Consider the following 16,487-nt stretch of genomic DNA (forward strand, 5'->3'; position numbering starts at 1 on the left):
ATACACGTCTATATAGCATAAGCACAATCAGAAACAGGGAGCATGTACTGATGATTTATAAGAGTATTGCCAGCACTTTTTTTCTTCAGCATTCACATACAGAGAAGTAAAATGCATGAACTACCAAAAGGAAGGAGAGAAAGATTTTCTAGAAACTTGGTTTTGATCAATGAAATATCCTGTGTATTTAAAATAACAAGTTAATAATCAAACAAGTGCAATGGTATATCTTTTATTAATGCATGACAAAAAAAAGTCATTCTTTCAAATTTATATTTATTTAAAATATTACTGCTGGAGAAAGAGGATTTCTTGTTTATGTTTTGTTCCTTACTAAAGTTAAGCAAACATGTGCATGGGCTTTCATGCATGTCTTTTTCAAGAATGTCAATTAAAATCTATTTAATTTGAGCATTGGCTAAGGAAGGAACGCTAACCACTCCTTTATTTTTCACTACGAGTGGGTTTCCCTTATACGTAGCAATTAAATCATTATTTGTTTTCAAATCAGGCGCAATTTGCTCGAATATCTTCATCTTGATTTCAGTATCAGGCTCACTTTGATATCCCTCAACAGTTACCCTTTCCCCAGGAACAGCATTAGAGGGTGGAATCAACATTTCTGTCTCTTCTGGGGAGGATGCACACATTAACATTGCCTGTGACAGCACACCACGCAATTTAGATGGCTTCACATTGCAGAGTAATACAACTGAACGATTCTGCATCTGTTCTATAGGAACAAAATTAACAAGTCCTGAGACAACGGTCCTTGAATTTTCTTCACCTATATCTACTTGTTCAACATAAAGTGATTCTGCATTACTGTGTTTTTGTACTGATAATATTTTCCCAATTCGAAAATCCAAACGGCTAACATCAACAGGTTTTGAAATATCTTCTTTAATGTGATTCTTAGATTTTTCTATTTTCTTTTCTTCTTTTATTATTTTTTTGTTCTGTGCAAAAGTTACCACACTACTTGTAAATGAACTACAAGAAGTAGTAGCAAGAGAAGTTTCTTTTCTGTCACTTTGGAACTTAGCTTCATGAGTAGCATTGTTCAAGTTAAGATCCTGCATAGAGATCTTGTTAGTTGTTTTTAATTCCAAGTTCTTAGCTGAAATAACACTCTTCATCCCCTGGACACCAGCTCTGATGAAACTAATCATTTTATGAGCTAGTTCAGCCTTAAGAGAAATATGACCAAATACTTGACTTACAGACATTTTTTATTTCTAAGCAAAAAACTAAATGCTTTTCAGCTTTGAAATGGAATAACCTGAAATAAAATACATAATTATAAGTGAAATATATGCAAGTGAAAAAAAAAAACAACAACAGATACTTATGTACCAACAAACAAAGAAATATAACAGTTCATTAAAATAATATATGTATATTTTGTGTGTATTGTTATATTTAGTAGTATATGGGTTAATCCAAGGAGTCAAGGACTCATCAAGAATTTTTTTCTCTCTTCTTGCATGTTTTCACTTCCTTTCTCACACCTATCCTGTCAAGTGTCATCTCCATCCAACAGATTGGTTATTATGGATCTTGATATAGTTTAGATTAGTTTAGGCCCAGCCAGTCCTTTATTACTCTTTACCACCCTATCTGTTCTTTCCAAATATGGTGTGTATTCATCACATTCTATTCTTGTAAGGATATCTTCATCTCTTAGCTAGGTGTTACTAATGCTAAGAATTTTTTGGTTCCCTTTCATTTAGCACAACTAAAAATTTATTGTTTTTATTCCCAATGCTTTTTGTAATAAGCAACATGCATACACTAGTAACCAAAATTGTGGAAACCTTTTGGAAAAAGTGTATTTTTGAGGTTTGATGGTTCATAACACAACTTTTTTTTTTGGTGTAATGCAACAAAGTTTGTTCAATTATCTGTATTCTATGAAAAGTTATAGCTAAATAACCAGAAAAAAGAAGCACAACTTGCTTAGGTTGATATGAAGTAGCTTTCCTTCATTTGAATGTAGCCAATGAACATGAGTGTTTAGAGAGTCAATCAGGTGTCATCTTGTTTTGGCAATGAGCCAATAAGGCCACAGTAGGATTCAGCTATTGATGTCATGTATTGGAGCTGAGAGGAGGACATTTGTCAGTGTGTTATGTGATTGCTATCAAGTTAGTTGGTTTTTTTTCGTGTTCTTTCATTTAGAGAGCTTGTAAAACGTAATAAAATTAAAGAAATGCCGCAGAGTTGACTGGTCACCCAGAAAGCAATGTAAAATAGTACTATTAAGTTAACAAGGCTACAGTTATGAAGAAATTAGAAGAAAAATTGGTGGAAACTTAACTAAAGGTGGCATTTCTAAATTTTTGAAGAGGTATAAGGAGACTCAGTCACTACAAAACTAGACTGGTAAAGGCAGGAAAAGGTGCACAACAGCAAGTGATGATAGAAGAATTGAGAGACTGTGCCTACATGACAGAAGAAAATCATCTGGGTGATACAAGATGAAATGGCGCAATACAATGAAGTTGAGTGCAAGAACTGTTCGGCGCAGACTGCAGGAATTTGGTCTAAATGCTAGAATTCCACGAAAAAAGCCATTTTTATCTCTCAAACAAAGGTTGAAAAAGATTAGACTGGGCTAAAACCCATGTTAACTGGACAGTGTTATTTGGAGTGATGAGACCAAAATCTCCATGTTTGGTAGTGATGGCATGAAATACGTAAGGAGAAGATTTGCATCCTGATTGCATTACATCTACCATGAAACACCCACTTAGTGTTATGATCTGGGGTTGTATGACATCAAAAGGAGTGGGCAGAATTTGTGTGATTAATGGGAATATAAATGCCCCAAAATACATAAAAAAAATATTTGAGCCCAAACTGAAGCCTTCTGCACGTGATCTTTTCCAAGATAATGAAGCATTCATATTTCAACAGGATTCAGCTCCATGTCAAGTTGCTGCTGTGTGCAAAAAGTGGTTTCAAGAGAATCATATTCCACTGCTGGAATGGCCTGGAACCCAGATCTTAATCCAATCGAAAATCTATGGAGCCGACTAAAGAAACTTGTTAGTCAGAAGCCCCACTAATAAAACCCAATTAATAGAAGCAATAATTCAATCTTGGTTTCACACTATAACAGCTGCAGAACTAAAAAACTTGGTTCACTCCATGGGAAGGTGTTGTAAGGCCATAATTAACGCTAAAGGTTATCCAACTAAGTATTAACTCGCATTCTGAGAATTTTTGTATATTTCATTTTTTCTGTGTTTCACTTTTCTTCTTTATAACTGCTGTTCTAATATAAAATTCTTCATAAAAGTTATTGCATTACATTCTTGATTAAATTATCCTTCCATTGATATATAATTTTATGGTATTACACCAAAAAAAAGTGGTGCCATCAAACCTCAAAAATACACTTTTTCCAAAAGGCTTCCACAATTTTGGCCACTAGTGTAATAACCTTATCCTATCCCAATGGCTTTAACAGCCCTTTAAGGCCACAACCTTCCAAGCATGCTTGGATTTTGTAACCGAAGTACGAGGATAGGATGGTCACCCCTATGCCTGTGAGTATTCCTGACTGTATCCCTGTGTGTTCATGAGGCTGGTTTACCTGTTTGCAGGATGAAAACCCCCAGATAAACTGGGGGAAAAAAGTGTAATAACCAATCCCCAGAATAATGTTTATTCAAGTACCTCTTAAAAACTGGTTCAAATAAGCAGCTTGAGTTGATTCATTGACTGAATTCTCAATGTCTAATAAAAACTGGCCCATTATTGTGGTCATTCCTTCCAGACAATCATTCTCTCTCTCTCTCTCTCTCTCCCCCCTTTCCCCCCTTTTCTCTTGTCATAATCTCTGTTTCTCACCTTAATGCATGCACATGTCCACACTATGAAGCCACTCATCATATCCCGTTTCCCTGTCTATCTACAGTCACTCTGCAGCACTCCATCTCAGCTCCTTGGCAAGAGGCTCATATTGACTATTATTTTTTGTCTTTTTCTACAATTCTTTCATATTTTTCTCATACCCAGGTACTTTCTTTCACGTCACTGTTCCAACCAACAACACAACCATATATTTTACCTGTTCTACTTGCTTGCATATAGCCTCAGTTATGTCAAAATCTTCATTCCAAGACAACATGCTTTCATTGTTTATTTGTCTAGCAAAAAGAAAACGATTCTCATGTCATAAAACCATTGATTTCAGCTTTAAGAAGTTTACCAATGAACCATCCAATTACGCCATGTAGGCCAGCATTTTTAATATATATACAGCACTTTTTTTTTTTTGTAAAACAACAGGTGTCAGTACACATTTCTTTGTTAGAAGGAAAAGTTGAAAATTAAAACCATACTGCATCTGTATGTCACGTGTCACAGTTAATAAAGGTGCTGGTATACTGTACTGTTGCATACTGCCATAAAAAAAGCACTACACACACACACACACACACACACACACAAGAATAATAATTAAATACAATAATTAATAACGGAGTAACATGAGTTTTTTTTTATTTACATAACATTTTTACTCAAGTATCAAAAGGCATCTTCAGTATGAAATTCAAATTAAAGAAGCACAAGTGATAAAATGAAGATGAGAACTTGTGAGCTACATATGAATGACAGGCATGATTTGAAGTAGTTATAGATCCTAATGATCATTTTAAACCAATTATAAAAATGAGTAACTATGGCAGGATGTATTAAGAAAAATAATTTCCCATGGGGGGAAGGGGATAACTTTAGTCTACTGTTTCTATTTAGACTAGGATGATGAGGTAAGGTCTCACGGCTTTCTTTGTACAAACATTCTATGAGAAAATGACTTGTGCAGGACCGTAATCATCTCCTAAAGGATCTGATGTTTAGTGAAGATGGCATGTTCTACAAGCTGAGATTATTCAAGCTCATGTTTTAAGCAACACTTTTCATAGTAATAAATATCTTGATGCTAAGGGATTTTGGCTAGAGCTTTTAACAGTGAAAATGGTATTTAATAAATCAGTCATCTTATTTACATCTCCAAAATGCCTTTCAAAAAACATTAAAACTGTGAATCATGTTGGAGGCTTAATGGATTTTTTACAACACTCAAAAAGAATTAAAATAGAATTTAATACTTCCTATATTTCGTCCTAGTCACTAGGACATCTACGGGGATTACAAAAACAATTAATGTAACATGCACACACAAATCTTACAATACTAAGCCCAACCACGTGGGTGACACTAAAGTCCTATCTAGGTGGAGCGGCCTCTAAGGGCAGTTGTAGGTGGCCTGGAATGTAGGGTGGGACCTCTGGTGATGAGTGTTTCCCAAATCTTCGGAAGCTTAATGCAACCGTATTTATTAAGATTTGGTTGGTTTGAGCTTCTGCTGCTTCTAAGAAAAGTCTCTCTTTCTTGAATTTGCTGTGGTGGAGCATGGTGGTTTTCTTCCATGATACTCTGTGGGTGGTGTCCAAAACATGGTCAGCCAAGCCTGAATGGCTATAGTTGTGCTTACAGATGTAAGACTTGTGTTCCTCCAGGCGAATGGATGCTGATCTGCCTGTCTGTCCAAAGTATGCCAGCTTACAGGAACAGGGTACTTTGTAAACTCCAGGCAGAGAGAGAGAGAGAGAGAGAGAGAGGAGGGAGCTGATCTTTCGTAGAACGGATAAGGGTAGCAAGTTTGCAGTAGGGCTTATATGCTGTGTGTGTAGGTTGTACTTTTTTAGTATCTTGGCTATTTTTTCGGATGTGCCATGGATGTAGGGTATAGTGGTGGCATTTTTAAAATCTTGTTGACGAGAAGGACGGGGAATGGGGTAGGAACTGATTATTTTTTTGATACTGTGTTCGCTGTAGCCATTGGAGAGGAAAGTGCTGTGTATGTGGTGTTAAGCTCAGTAGTAAGGGCGGTTCCACTGGAACAAAGATTGTGGGCTCTCTTGGTAAGAGTTTTAATGATGCCATATTGTTGCGAGGGGTGGTGGTGGGAGAGTTTGTGAATGTATCTGCCTGTGTGTGTGTGGGTTTTCTGTATACAGTGAAGGCAAGTGTATCATTAGGCAGGCGTGTGACTAAGGTGTCTATGAAGGGTAAACATTTGTTCTTTTCCATAGTAAACTGGATTCTTGGATGTAGGCTATTGAGATGATTGAGGAAGGAGTCTAACGTGTCTGCGCCATGAGGTCAAATAGAGAACACATTATCTACATATTTTAGCCAGATAGAAGGTTTGGGTGGGGCTGAGTCTATGGCTCGTTTTTCAAAATCTTCCATATAGAAATTGGCAAGGGGGGGAGGGGTTGAGAGGGGGGGAACCCATGGCTGTTCCCTCTATCTGCTTGTAGATTTTGTTCTTCCAAGAGAAATACCCAGAGTTAATGGCAAAGGAAAAGAGATCTAAGATGTCAGAGGGAAAAACGTTTTCTAAGAGATAAGGTGTCAGTTAAGGAAATATTCGTAAACAAAGAGGAGATATCAAAGCTTACCAATATGTCTGCATTATTCAAGGTTAAATTTTTTGTGAGGGCTTTGAAGTGGGTCGAGTTATTTATATAGGAAGTGGACCTTCCGGTGAGGGGGGGGTCAGAGAGTTGGCCAGCTGTTTAGACAGTCTGTAGCAAGGTGCATTGGTGGCATCTACTATAGTAGATGCCACCAATTACCCTTATCCGTTCTACGAAAGATCAGCTCCCTCCTCTCTCTCTCTTTCTCTGCCTGGAGTTTACAAAGTACCCTGTTCCTGTAAGCTGGCGTACTTTGGACAGACAGGCAGATCAGCATCCATCCGCCTGGAGGAACACAAGTCTTACATCTGTAAACACAACTATGGCCATTCAGGCTTGGCTGACCATGTTTTGGACACCACCCACAGAGTATCATGGAAGAAAACCACCCTGCTCCACCACAGCAAATTCAAGAAAGAGAGACTTTTCTTAGAAGCGGCAGCAGCTCTCAGAAACCAACCAAATCTTAATAAATATGGTTGCATTAAGCTTCCGAAGATTTGGGAAACACTCATCACCAGAGGTCCCACCTTGCATTCCAGGCCACCTACTACCGCCCTTAGAGGGCGCTCCACCTAGATAGGACTTTAGTGTCACCCACGTGGTTGGGCTTAGTATTGTAAGATTTGTGTGTGCATGTTACATTAATTGTTTTTGTAATCCCTGTAGATGTCCTAGTGACTAGGACGAAATATAGGAAGTATTATATTCTATTTTAATTCTTTTAAGCTGGACAACAACCTCAAACCTTCATATATGCCGTGATGAGGTGGAGCGCCGCATAGTCGAGTCTAAGGAAGCCTCCAACATGATGTCCTCACAGCACTTAAGCCTCTACACACTAAAACTGTGAAATTTATGTGAACAGGCTATTTAATTAAACAAATAAGTCACATCTATGGAAGACTATCAAATATTTCAAACTGACCACATCATAACAGGAAGTACTAGTTCATTATGCTAGAAGTCATGAAACCATTTCCATTTAAAATTTCTAAAATAACACTTTGTACAGTACAGCTAGGTCTTATAATTTTCAGTTATAACCTATGCCCATTTATACGATACCACAAATCAAGTTATGCATACATTTTGTGGACTCAGCTTATTTACACATCACCACATCTCTCTCTCTCTCTCTTTGTGTGTTTCAGTGTTTTGCTAAGAATTATAAATGTTTACAACTATTATTTTATTGTTGCCAATAATGGCAGATAAAAATCAAAGGATACTACTGCTTAAGGAAAATCTGTAAACTTATGATGTTAGACAATAAGATTAAAATTATTAAATTTAGTGATGAAGCATATTTTGGACCAATATACATCTCCTATTCAACATTTCTAACTTTTTCTGTTTGCAAAAATTATTCTGAATTTTTGATTTGCATAACTGATGTAATTAAATTCTTTGCTTGCGTCAGTTACACACTTATATATGACTGTTTAAAAACGTTATTAAACCATTACATGTGTCCACAAGTGAAAATAAAGAACAATGATTAGCTTTACAATGTAATTTGCTATACGACAGTAGTCTGGAACCTAATATGTCATATGCCTGACCTACTATTTTTGTTTATGTGAATCCTACAAACGTAAGATTGTAAACCTGTAGTACATTTGGTATTGTGGATGGGAGGTGGACAAATGGTTGCATAATCTGAACCCAGCTCTAGAAACCAAGCATACAGCTTTTTCAAGCCTCCAATAACCAGTGGTGTTCTCACTCAGGGTGATGAATACCGTCTGTCACCAAGCCATTCAACAAATATCCATGCCTCAGTGAGATCTGAACCTGCAACACGTTGGTTTAAAGATGCACTATCCACTCGGCCTGTCAATCAGGATGTCAGCTTATCAGCATCCTGAACTGCCATTCTATGATTCTTTCTATTTAAAAAACAGAGTTTTGCATATATTTTATATGGAATCCCAGCCACAAAAGGGTGTCAATTTTTATTTTCAATTTTCTACATTCATAGTCATCAGTGCTACATACTATGACACTCCAATACATAGTCCCCGAAGAGGCTTAAGCCACAACAATATTCTGTGATATCAATTTTTAAAATGAATATCAGAGAATGACTTCATACTTCACCAGGAGTGAAGTATGAAGTCATTCTCTGGTATTCATTTTAAAAATTTATGGAATTTACAACCGTGTTAAAAAAACTTTTATTATCCCGATGTTTCGATCTTCACATCAAAATCATCATCTTGAGCATACATCGATATACAAGACGAGCTGAGTTACATTATTAACTGTAAGCTAAAGAAACAATGATTTGATCACATGTTATTCTACTGGCATGACTTCTAGTGAAAAAAAAATAAATAAATAAATAAAATAAAAAATTACATCAAGCTAAATTCTATTTACGATGACAGGAATAAAACATTCTTTCAGATGGTTTTCTTTCAGAAACAATGATGTCTTATTTTTTTAGTATTACAATTCTTATTTTTGCTTTTAAGATACTGGATTTTCTACAGTCCTGTTTATAGTTGTTCTAAGTGAGGAACATTCTGTGGATCGAATATATACCTTCCATTCTAAATTAATATCATTCTCTAGTAAGTTCCCCACCCTGCCATTGTGAACTGCACGGCATGCAAAGATGGTTACATCTCGAAATCAGCCTCAGTTGTATTATCTATATAACTTTGTCAACACCATATATTCTAAAGGATACAGTTACAGATGTAAATTGTGGTATGATGTATTGGCATTCTTGAAGTATTGTCTTGGTTTTCAGCACAGTAGGCAACTTTTTCACAATGGTGAATAGTGAATGGTTGCCTAGCACCCTACTGGAGGCAACAAATCCTAGAGGCTAAGGCTTAATTTGGGTTGTAGAGCCATAGGAAAAAGTTTTTCCCCTCAATCCTATGTAGTCTGATAGTGGGGTTCCACTGCTGTTATCCAACCTTTGTTCTTTAACGTATTCTCTCTAACCTTCACTACCATCATGTCTTTTGATATTGTTATTATTACATCCTCCATGGAGTCAGCAGAATCATAGTGGGAGGTTCATTCAACTGACAACATATTTATCATACTGAATCTTAACATCCCCTGCATTAACAATATATTCCGGGAATGCATTCCATTCACTCGATTCTCCTTGTAAAAAAATCTACTCCTTACAACCCTCTTCGCCACACTCTTACATAACTTCCAAGGATGACCTTTAGTTCTTCCCCTTTCATCTTCTGCTCTTTTTATAATCCCCTCTGGATTAAGCCCTCTCACTAACTTAAATGTTTCTATCATATCACCTCTTTTTCTCCTATCCACCAAACTCTGCAATCTACATTTCTTCAACCTCTCTCTCTCTTTCTCTCTCTCCATAGCCAGCATTTCAAATCTTGATATTATCTTAGTCACATATTTCTGGATCCTCTCCAATGTTTCCAGATCACATTGAAAACCAGGTCACCAAATCTGGGCATAACAGTTAAAGTGTGATCTGCTAGTGCTTTATACAGTGGCACAACCACCTCCTTATCCCTACATGTTAGAGTTAGTTATCCCTACATCTTACCCATAGCACATCATAGTGCTATGGGTAAGAAGATAGCATAGATAAGAAGTCTTTACAACACTTGCAATATGCTGTCAACTATCACTTTCAAATCTTGAATCTCACTTCCTGCCATACAGCAACCATCAATATAGTACACAGCCTTATATTTCTGTACTCTGCAATGCAACACATTGCACTTATTAATATTAAAACTATAACTCCACTCCTTTGTCCAAGTCAAAAGTCTAGACAATTCTTCATGAAGGGAATTAATATCAGCAGTACTATTTATAATTCTCCCCAAACTTTGCATCTCCACAAAGTCCACATCATATATCATTTGTAAATAAGGTAAACAGCATGAGGCTCAAGAACAGAACTTTGGAGCATGCCACTAGTTAGTCTCTCTTTTTTTTTTTTTTTTGAGACATTTATACAAAACTTGCTAATATCATTCAATCTCCAATCCATCTAACCAATATACTATCTATTTCTATTCTCTGCAACTTGTACACCAATCATGTTATAGTTTTTTTTTTCCAAGTCCAAAAATATCACTATATGATTCTCCCCTATCTAACATACACATCACTTTATCATAAAATGCTAGTAAATTGCTAAAATTGCTCAAAATCCATGTTGACCATCCTAAAGAATATTATGTTCATCAAACCAGTCTTATATTCTAATCCTAACCAATCTCTTCAGCATCTTGACTACAACTGAAGTTATACAGACTGGTATATAATTGGAAACTTCTGTCCAAGAACCATACTTGTGTAGTGCTACTATTTTGCCTTTTTTTTTACATCTTAGGAACTTTATCCATTGCAGGACTTTCAGTAAATAGCTAGGTCAGGGGCATTGCCAGCCTGGTTGGACGAGTGGTTAGCATATCTGCTCTCCAGCCAAAAGGCTGCGGGGTTCAAATCCCGCTCTGGGCATGGATGTTTGTGATTGTGAAAATACTAGTGGTGGCAGTGGACGGTAGATGCCGTTGGTGTAGATGATGATGGTAGTTGCAGTTTGTTGTAGTTGATGGATTGAGTAGTCGAGACAGAGAATTGTAGAGTAGGTGCCCTTCCTCGATAGGCCTTTGGACTCCCTGGAGGTGTCATGTAATAATAATAATGACAACTGTTGTACACAGTCCTCAAAAATACATGGTGATATCGGGTTATATGTTAATGACCGATTAACAGCTGATATACCTCTGATTCTTTCACTTCCAATTCTCCTGATACTTGACTATCTTCTACATCTTGCACAACATCATTTAAACCAGTATGATATATGCTGATAAAGTGCTCATTGAAGGATATGCACTTCAAAGTATTTATACTTTGACAGACTGCTCTGCAGTTCTTGTCATCACGTTTTCCCAAAGTTGTATGAGCTTGAGCTGGTGGAGCACTGATTCTGATCTTGATTAAATTATGTATTCAAATCCAGGTGGGAAGCAAGTCACATCCACTAATTTTGGGAGGACACATGCTTAGATTCTTATAATGTGCTCCGATGACTGAATGGTGCAGCATTCAAGTCCATCTCCTTTGGTCATCTGAGTCAGTAGTAAACAGTGTCCTTCCATCATGCATCCATCCAGAGATATGCTGATAATCATCCTTAATACAAAGGTCCTAAGAGTTAGCAAGATATAATTCTCAGTTTTGAGGAAAAATTTCTTTAATCTGTACAGAAGTAAGCTAAGCACTAAACATCACAATGAGGGAATCTCAAGATTTACATAATTTACAAGGGCATGGAAAGATGCTAATGGCACATCATGAGGAAAATGAAGCTAAGAAAAGACTGCTAAGCCAACAGCTACATCCAATTGGGACAGTACTGAGTGACGTCACCTACAAGAAGTCTAGGAAGAGGGAAGTATTTAAGAATGAATAGCTACTGTTGATGTTAAAGTGGAGCAGCTTGTCAGAAAACAAAAAGACCTTTTTCTGCGATGACTGCAGCAATCCTATGGGGAATACTTTCCACAAGCATATGTTAGCAATCAATGGGAATTTTAGGCCATTCTTACTGTAGGCATATAATGAGGTCCTGGACTGTTGGGCAGACATCCCTTGACCCTCACCTGACACTCCAATTCATCCCACAGGTGTTCAAATACAGTTGAGATCAGAGCTCTGTGAAGGCAAGCGAAGTGTGGTGACATTCATGTTCATAAACCACACAGTTACAGCAACAACCTTATGACACAGTGCATTGTCTTGCTGAAACAATGGTCAGTTCCATAGAAACATCACAAAGTAGAAAGCATTGCATCTGTGTTTTCATCTCGGTATAGTATCACTGATTGTTGACCTGGGATGGTCCAATTCATCAACAATTTACCAAACAGATAGGGCTTGCACATGGCATCCTATCACAATGCTTCTTTCAAACTCCATCAGTTCCCTTCTTACAGCCATTTTACCCACAGGTTCACTAACTTGGGAGCATCATATTCCTGCAATTTATATGGGCTACAAACACATGGCACAATGCTCCTTACCCATTATGGTATCCATGGACCTCTTTCCAAGCAGTGTATATATCCACTAACTTTTTTTTTTTTGGGGGGGGGGGCTTATTCAGGTCTACTTGTTTTGCAGAACATTTGGTCTGTGAAAATAGAATAAATTGAAAAGTCAAAATTGAGCTCTAATGACCAAGCATGGTATATTTCCGAGCAACTTTAGATCTCTGATAAACTGGCTGGTTTCACACTGGGCAATGAAAATTATTTACCCCATGAAACATGACAGTTTGCTTATCAAAAATTCTCTTTCGAAATGGTCACTTATCTGTTAGAACTTTGATATGATCAGCTCTTATTTTTCTGTCCTCTAAAATTCCATCTCCAATTTATGTGACTGTGTCAACCTCAGATTAATCTGCATGGTCATATGGACTTGCCATTGATACCACATGTGCTCTCCACCTCCACTCATCACCAAATTCATGCTATGTACCCTCAAATGGTATACAAGATATATGAAAATTTTCATTATTACCAACTTCCTATCAACACGTTTCCTCCAAATAAGTCTTATCCATGGGGACTCCAATATTGTCAGATCTTATACTCTTCCAGCACTTACTTTCTCTTAAGGCACTTCAAACTGCATCATATCATCTACATTTTCATCTTCCTCCAGGTTCTTTATCCTGCCATCTTGGCATCAAATACCTGCTTTGTTAACATCCCCCCCCAACCGGCCATGACGTTTCTAGATGTCCAGTTAAATCTGGATACGATTTGTAACACCCATTGAATAACATGGATAAGAAGTGCAATTTGGTCTCACTATTTCATCCACCTTGACCGGTAGGGAGGTTAATCTTTCTTTTCCCATACTATTGAGGTGACTATACCATCTGAGATGAGTTCTGCACACAATCCAAAATTCTATCAATGTCAAGTTCTTTTCTAATATCTTCATTTCTAATATGATTCTGCAATTGATGCCACTGATCACTCAATTAATTTTTCTCTAAACTCATATCAATGATTTCCAGTCTTTGATCAACTGTTCTGCTTCTACCTCAGCTCTCAGATCCATAAATCAAACTGGCTTGAATTATGTCTTGTATACTGCTAGGTTAGTGCTTTAATTAATTTCTCTTTTATGCCATATAAATTTATTCTGTCGACTTTCTACAGTACTAGCTTTGCTAATTCTATTCTCTATTTCCATATATAATTTGCTATCTTCATTAAAGATGGTGCTTACATAGGTGAAATATTTTGCTTGTTCTACAGGTTCTCACTACGACTGCAGTTCAGAGTTTTGTTTTTTTTATTATTGATTTTTATGCCATATTTCTTACTGCAGTTATTCAATTTAGTTAAAGAATCAGGCAAACTTGTTATACTCTTAAATAAATCTAGTACATCATCTGCATAAAGTAACAATCTGAGATTAACATCTCCAATTTTTATATCAGATTTAATGCAATCTAAATAGGTGATGAAATAACTGGAGATAGTATACATCCTAGTTGCCCAACAGCTGACTTACAACTTAAATACAGACTGTCAATGTAAAGTCCCAGTAAACTAATATAATTGTAATTTTTTGAAACACTTTTCTCTTGTAACCTTGTCATATATGCCTTTTCCAGATCTATGAAAAAATTAAATACAAATCCTTGTTATATTCCCCATAATTCCTTAACTATCTGTTTTAAAGTGAAAATCTGATTATCACTCATTTGGTCTGAATCCAGCCTGTTTTTATCCAAGTTTCTCTTCGACAATTTTTCTTAGCCTCTTTGCAAGTGCTCACATAAATCTTAACCTGGAACATTCAGTAGGCAACTTCCCCCCCCCCCCTCTTTTTACAAATGGGTATGAAAACTCTACTCCAATCACTTGGAATACGTCCTGGAATACCTTCTGTCCATGCTTTCTGAACTGTGCAGTACTGCCATTAAAACTTTTATACTACCATACTTGAGCATTTCTGGTATCATCTCCAGCTGCTTTCCACATTTCAGGTTTTTGATAGCTTTTTTTTTTACCTCACATGATATGCACTTCTTATTTCCTTCTGAATATTTCCTACTACTGTTCTGTCACTTCATATTTCAGAACAGTATTTCAGAATAATTACTCTAAACATCTAGGATTTTTTAAGGTGATTCAGCTTTTGTATCACCTTAATTGTCCTTGGATTCCTTTTACAGTACTTTTTCCTCCATTTCTTTTTTTTTCCAATTGTCTCCAGAATATTTTCCCACCTTCCTTCCTGATAATTTTTTTCTATATATTCTTATTCTTTCCAAAATCTTCCCAAGACTTTTGTTTAGCTAATTTTACGCACTTCTTTGCTTTCTTACATTTTTCTCTGTATTCTAGGACATCAGCTAGGAACTTTCAATATGATTCTTTTTGCCAGAACTGTCTCTTTCAGTTCTTGAGTCTCCCATATAGTTTCTGATTTTTTCTATCCTTGCAGACAACTTCACCACATGCTGTTCAGTCTGCCGCCAAGTTTCAGGTTTGATAATTGTTTTCAAACTCCTTCATTTTTTATCCAACAATATTTGTATACTTATAGTTCATCTCTGAAAGCTGCTAAAGTTTGATTCTTTTTCAAACTCTCATCACCATTCCATTCCTTAAAACTCTTATCTCTAATAGTTTATTTCTGAATATTTACTTTATATATATATTAATGGTTCAAACACTGTTATTTATACTGCTAATTTGATGTTTTGGCTAATTTCTCTTTCTTATATTACATGTAATTTTATTAATGTCGTGGAGCAGTCATTAGTATCTTATCAGTTTTTTTGACTGTGACATGAAACCAATAATGGGAAAATCTACTGGTGATTGACGATTAATTTTAATAAAAATACATTTTCAAATATATATCAAAATGGGGTTACTGTCAAAAAACATACCTGTGATAAGGCTAGCATGGCATATGCAATACAGTATAGCAGTATAGAGATTTTAACTACTTGTTGCTTCCTTCCAATATATTTATTAAAGAATAAAAAATTAAAAAAAAATTATGTAGCATACACATATCAGTCAGATATGTGTGTTACAAGATATGAGTCATACACCTCTCATATATAAGAAACACTGTATATAAACTAGCTATTAAAATTCCTGTCTTACCGATGACCCACTATTCAGTGATATCTCAAGTGCATGCTATCCAGAAGACTAGAATGAAATAGACATGTCATCTACAGATTCAAATATAAATTCCTGGTTGGCCAAGTGGTTAATGTATCTGCTCTCCAGCCAAATGGCTGCAGGTTCGAATCTCGCAGTGGGCACAGATGTTTGTGATTGTCTGTGGAAATACTAGTGGGAGTTGGCAGTAGATGGCATTGTTGGTTGCGGTGGATTGAGACACAGTTGTAGAGTTGGTGCCCTCCCTCGATGAGTCTTTGGACTCCTTGGAGGTGTCAAATAATAATTCAAAAGGCTGTTTTAAAGAATCAGTTGAAGCCATTTAGACCATTCTGAATTTAGATCATCATTCCAATATAAATTAGACTGATGATTTTTATTTGGCATAGCATGCCTTCCATTCGCTTAGGTATTTCACTTGTTAGATGATTTCAGTGATATGCTAATAAAACATGCACAGGCTCTAAATTAAAATTTATTTCTTTTATGTTTTGTCTAATTCTAAAATGCATTAAAGGCAAACCTGTAGCATTCCAAATGTTTAAAAGTAGGTAGGTCATGTCAACTTCCAGATAATATAATTTCCATAACAGCAAAATAATTTTCCTGACCTACTTCTAAATTCCTGATTCCAACTGTTTTTTTTTTTTTTTCTTTTTTTTCCTAACTTTTGCTGTTCAGATATTAAAAATTAGAATGATGGCAGAAGTGATGTTCAGTCTTAAAAATTTGTTTTGCATATGATATTTATATAGCAGATAATTTTTTGGAAAACAAATGAATGTAATGGCACAGA

At 36.2% G+C, this 16,487-nt stretch overlaps 1 pseudogene across 1 annotated transcript in view; it reads right to left on the bottom strand.

Moving 5' to 3' along the window:
• Window positions 1-216: 216 nt before the first annotated feature.
• Window positions 217-16,487, bottom strand: part of LOC150110234 (aminoacyl tRNA synthase complex-interacting multifunctional protein 1 pseudogene) — a 34,845-nt pseudogene continuing 18,574 nt past the window's right edge. Inside the window, exon 2 of the transcript XR_016548295.1 lies at window positions 217-1,282. The product of XR_016548295.1 is annotated as an aminoacyl tRNA synthase complex-interacting multifunctional protein 1 pseudogene (transcript). The remainder of the gene's footprint in view (window positions 1,283-16,487) is intronic.

The sequence above is a fragment of the Typopeltis vanoorti genome, chromosome 1 (assembly GCF_054136105.1).
Source record: "Typopeltis vanoorti isolate ZY-2024b chromosome 1, IOZ_Tvanoo_1.0, whole genome shotgun sequence".
NCBI classification, from domain to species: domain Eukaryota; kingdom Metazoa; phylum Arthropoda; class Arachnida; order Uropygi; family Thelyphonidae; genus Typopeltis; species Typopeltis vanoorti.